This window comes from Pecten maximus, chromosome 2 (assembly GCF_902652985.1).
Source record: "Pecten maximus chromosome 2, xPecMax1.1, whole genome shotgun sequence".
Taxonomy (NCBI): domain Eukaryota; kingdom Metazoa; phylum Mollusca; class Bivalvia; order Pectinida; family Pectinidae; genus Pecten; species Pecten maximus.
This window is the reverse complement of record NC_047016.1, coordinates 31,493,656-31,499,656: the sequence shown is the minus strand read 5'-3', so window position 1 is coordinate 31,499,656 and position 6,001 is coordinate 31,493,656.

Genomic DNA, 6,001 nt, shown 5'->3' with positions numbered 1-6,001 from the left:
ATAGTGTAAATTAATGAATTCAAGGTTTTATACATTCTTCTTGAGGTAAAACATCTATAAAGTGTATACATGTTATAAAGTGGAAAGATTTCTAAGAAAGAAGTCGGGTGTTTTTTTGTATAAATCAGTCTTTTTAATATTTTAGTGGTTTTTTTTTTTTGTTTTTTTGAGATCATGATTGAGACTTCGTAATTTCTCTTTGATGTTACAGATAAACGTAAAGATTGTGTAATTATTCAGTAGAAAGTTGAATTTATAGCTTTAATTTTTGTTTCCATCTTCTTAGGAACTACATTGCCATTCAGAATACAAAAGAATGTTTTTTATCATTCATATTTAACAGATTTTATTTGCTGACAAAATTTTTGCCGGTGTTGTAAACCCAATTTTTTTTTCCTAATCCTGTAAAATATCTGATTTAAATAGAAAATATAACAGATGCACTAGATTCTTTTTCTTTTTATATTGCAAAGAACGGAAGTTTAGAATGGGGTAACAATAAAATCAATATGTCTGGATGTAACAATAGAATCAATAAGTCTTAGTGTAACAATAGAATCAATAAGTCTGGATGTAACAATAGATTCAATAAGTCTGGATGTAACAGGAGAATCAATAAGTCTGGATGTAACAATGGAATCAATAAGTCTAGGTAATAATAGAATCAATAAGTCTAGGTAACAATAGAACCAATAAGGCTAGGTAACAAAAGAACCAATAAGTCTGGATGTAACAATAGAATCAGTAAGGCTAGGTAACAATGGAATCAATAAGTCTAGGTAACAATAGAACCAATAAGGCTAGGTAACAATAGAACCAATAAGTCTGGATGTAACATTGGAATCAATAAGTCTGGGTTTAACAATAGAATCAATATGTTTAGATGTAACAATAGAACCAATAAGTCTGGATGTAACAATGGAATCAATAAGTCTGGGTTTAACAATAGAATCAATAAGCCTTGGTGTAACAATAGAATCAATAAGGCTATTTAATAAAAGTGTTACTGGGAATGTTACTATTCGGTAACAGAGATTAAACTCAAACATCAATAGTGAAGTGAGCAGACCTGAGCAGTTCTTGATGTGTCCTCAAGTCGCCTTCTGGGCCTTGATCATCAATATGTTACACAGAATTTCTACAAGAAAATCTCCGAGATCATGGTACACCTTGTGGGCCTTGAACATCAATATGCTACACAGCATTTCTACAAGAAGAACTCTTGAGATCATGGTACAGCTAGTAGGAAATCAGTTGTTTGAAGAATGTGACGTGGTAGAAAATGGTCTATGGTAGACTTTGGGTCTTCATCTTGTCACATGTAAGAACACTTTGACAATTGGAGATATTCTCAGCCAGTATCCATTGAGGATTATAGCAGTTGTGATCTGGTTAATAGACAATAACCAGCTCAGTCTAGCCAAAACCTGGGGATTGTCAAAGCTGTCCATTAGACATTAATAGCTATAATCAACATGGAGTTTGTGAGAGACATTCCAGGTTTTCAGAGAGCATCTATTTACACTTTCATGACACTGCTGGACCATGTCCCTGCATGTGGTCCAAAAGAAACCTACAGTGGATCCGCGTGGCATGCGTTTGAAAGAAAATGCGTTTGTACCCTAGTATGTCAAATCAAAGGATATCAATTAACAAAAAGAAAATCTTTGTGGACTTTTCCGAGTATGCTGTGTTCTGGGTTATCAACTGCTGGAGAATACAAAATTGCTGGCTGTTCCTGGTATTGTCGGACAATATTGAAAGCAGTTTTCTTAACAGCCAATATCAACATGCTTGTGAATTTGTATTCATCCCAAAACTTTTCATTACACTGTTTAAAAAGGATTCAAGCTTGGAAATAATCACCATACAACACAACGTTCACTTGATTTGGCGTCAAGAATGGTACAGCTTCTGTTACTGAGTTTTACTCAATTTTGAGGCATCCAAGACAATTTTGAGTTATCCAAGACAATAAGAATTGAGTGAAAGCCACTTGTGTGCAGCATCAACCTGTCAGATCAACTTTAAATCTTTCCATATCAAAGGTCCAAGATCAGTGAAGTCATCATCTAATGGCCCAGAGTTCATCAATCTGAAATGCACAACGGGGACTAAAATTGCAATTTAGCAAAGAAAAGATGTTACTTAGGGAAAAAGTGGAAAAGAGGAAAATGGCAGTTTGGCAAGGAAGGATAATTTCATAGCAGACCAATGTTGGATCAGATTATGTAATCCAGTTAGTGCCGGATCAAATCAGACGAATGCTGGATCAGGTTATCTAATTTAATTAGTGCCGGATCAAATCAAGACAAATGCTGGATCGGGTTATATGATCCAATTAGTGCAGGATCAGATCAGACCAATGTTGGGCCAGATTATCTAATCCAATTAATCCTGGATTTGTTCAGTGATGTGCTAGATGACATCGTTAACAGGCTTTAGATTGTGTAGATGCCCAAAACATTACTTTAAGATAGGAAAATAGATGCTAGGATAAGAACACTTTAGGACATCAGAGATGATATTGAACTTTATATGTCTGTGGTGAGCAGACATCTTTAGGAAGTCATATCCCAATCAATAATTTCATTCTTCATAAGAATTTTATGAATTTTATTGTGAGTTGATTTTCTCTAGTTATTCCATTACTAGTCCCAGAGATATTTCCATTTTGTATAGGGCATCATAATCATATTTCCCATTCTAATCTTTTATTTTCTTTGATGTTGAAGAATTTAATCCTTTCCATACAATGATCACTTTCGTACCCTTACATCCCCTTTTGCCTTGTAGATTATCAAAACATTCTTAGACTTCACTTTTACAGTATTACGCGAGATTATTAAGATTCAACTTCTGTCCGCCTGGTGCTCTGATCATATAAAACAAGGTGTAATTTTTTAGAGAGACCAGATCTGATACCTACCAATATTAAAAACTTGAAATTAAAGTTGTTTATACATGCACTGTCCAGCAAAGTAAAACACTAAGTCTTATTGTTGACTCAAAGTTTTATTAGTATTGTGGAAGATTTGCTAGCTCTGTTCTCCATATCAGAATATTAGAACCTTGTTAACTGGATGTTGATTCAAACCCTGTTTTACTTTAAATTCAAAATTTTGTATAATGGATGCATGCACCATATTTATCCTGCAATAAGCCCATGGCCCAGAGGACATACATGTAACCTGTGACTCAGTAAGAGGTTGGACTTACTACAGAATCATTGGTCGTAGTTTACTGAACAGAAATAGATCGTGGATGGGCTTATTATTAGACATGAGCTTATTGCTGGATAAATCTGGAAGGCTGCCCTTCCATATCAGTAGATATCCCATCACATTCCTGTTGACAGTTATCTTTGTACTACTGGACAAGATTATTTTTTTATTTTTTTTTATTTTAGTGGTTTTATAACGAATTTGAATGACTTAATCTTATGACAGATACCTTTAGATAGATTTAAATTTATCAGATTCTAAACTGAGAAGGTTGTAAATACTTGGAAAAAATTGTATAGACTTGTGATATTCATAAACTATTAAAATTTGCATGGATATTTCTCAGCTGAGGTTAGAATAGACTTTTTTTGGTTGACCCATGTTTACAATTGGGTAGTAAATATAATTTGACTTTCAAGTACTTAGACATACTGTAGACTGTATACATATTGTGAAAAGTTTGGTTCCTCTAATTTTTCATCAGTATATTTATTGGGAAGACAAAGGGTTTTGTGGATTTTTAAAAAAAAATTTAAAGACTTTTTCATCAACTAGTAAATATTTTAAAATTTTAATGAGAGCTGATCATGAAGTGCTGTACTTTCACCATCCACACTTGAAGCACAGTTAATTCCATTAACTAAAGATAACAAATTACAGTAAGTCATCTTAATGATGTAGATGTATAATGATCCACCACACAGAGATTGGCCCTGATACAACTCCAGCTTACCCATTACCTATAGACCATACATAATGTAACACTATGAATTACCTATATTAATTCAAATACCAGGTATAAACATTATTCTTGGTCATTTATTTTTCAGAGCTGGCAGTCTTCCACACCTAAGTTCCAAGTTATATGAATGTAGATAATTTTAAAAGCAAGAGATAACTATTCAAGATTTTTAATTTTCCTTTTATAGGTAATTAATTTTGACCAATTTCTCCACTCGCAGACCTTTTGTGCATTTGCCTTGTTTAGGAGTTTAAAACAACAGATGCATTTGTTAAAGAATTAAATGATTGTCTTTGTTTCCTACCTAGATCTTAATAGTAATATCAACCATGTCCCCTCAGGTTTTTAAGATGTGTATTTGGACAAGTGATTCGCTGGAAGTGGGAACTGGTACAAAGTGCCAACACAGAGCCTGATGAACAGTTATCACAACACTACTATATATATTGCACTGAAACTCGGGTCTTACACACAAATAGGTACACAGTTGTAACTGTTTTCTCCAGCGTCCAGTGAGTGTTTATTTTTTCAGCCTGTACAGAGCATTAGTTTAGCGACTTGTATCCAAAATTTCTTTGGAGTAGATTACCCAGTGGTTTAAAACTCACTGACTGACTTTGATGTACATATATTTACCCTTTACATCAGAACTTTTTTTTTTGATATCCGTCAGTCTATCACAAGAAATGTATTGGGTACAATGTCTAATAAAATTCAATGATGACAAGTCCTTGTTTTGTATGAAATTGTTTTTTAATGAAATACATTTTAATTACACATAACATGTATATATTTTAAGAATGCAGAATTGTATTTTTGTGTATATATGCCGAGTTTTGGCATATATAGTTTTGATATAACTTTTACAGTTGTTTGTTATTTCTTATTATTTATTTGAATATTTATTTTTTTACATTTACAAAATGTGTTCATGTAACCCCATATAGTTGACATGAATGTTTATTTTTGTCATTGTTACAAATTTAATCTTGATATTCTGCATTCTTGTGCAGAATCAAACCAACATGTTTGTGATATCTACTGTGTACAGATACTGTAGGATGAAAATCCTTTTCTCATGATCTCATTCAGGCCATTCGCTCTTTCCGTAACATATTTCAGTATTCTTATGTATTATTTCTCTCCATGAAATTACATCATTGTATAAAATCGATTGCTCAATGTGGAAGAGATTTTTACAGTATCTGTGTGTTAAGATTGTACAACAAATATTAATGTACTCAAGCTGTAGTATTTCTTTGGCTGCAGTTGTAATGGATTTATTTTCATGTTAATTCAAAAGATTAGTTGTCTGCAAATTATCTTCAATAATTAGCAAGTCAGTTGAGACTTGATCATAATCTAGAGTTTATCGAAGGTCACATGGAATCGCATTTATGAATCAAAAATGCAAAAAGCATTTTAAGGAGAGATTATTCTCCAGATATTTTGGTCTTATTCAATATTTAAATTAGTCAATAGTTTGAGATGGGCTGGTCCCATTTTTGAAAAGGCTAGCTAGCATTTCACAGGTTTAACAATTGATTTAGTTTTGATAATTTTTGTGAAGGGAACCCTAGACACTGACATTGTGTTTGTCCAAATTTGAGGTATGAATGTAGTGTCTTTTTCAAATTTGAGATCTGAATGTAGTAACTTTCCCCCCCCCCCCCCCATATGACTAATCATATACACTGTGTACACATCTTTTTCAGAGATAAAAACTACAGCTATATAGATGCCCCTCAACATTTCATCTAATCGTTTTACAATGTTTACTTTTATTAAAGGCAACCTAAGAGACTTGATACAGGAATTACTACAGCCTGGTTACATTATGTTCTGTAAGATAGTACTCTGAACAGGCAGGGTTTATTGTGTGTACCAGGTATATTTTTTTGTTTTTGGTGTGGGTAAGGGAGGGGGAGAGGGTTAGAGATATAAATTTCTGTGTTTTCTGTGCTTGATTTTAGACTTTATATGTCAACCCCTCAGTCCTGCAAGTCACCAGTTACCAGGTTTTGTGCAAGATGGA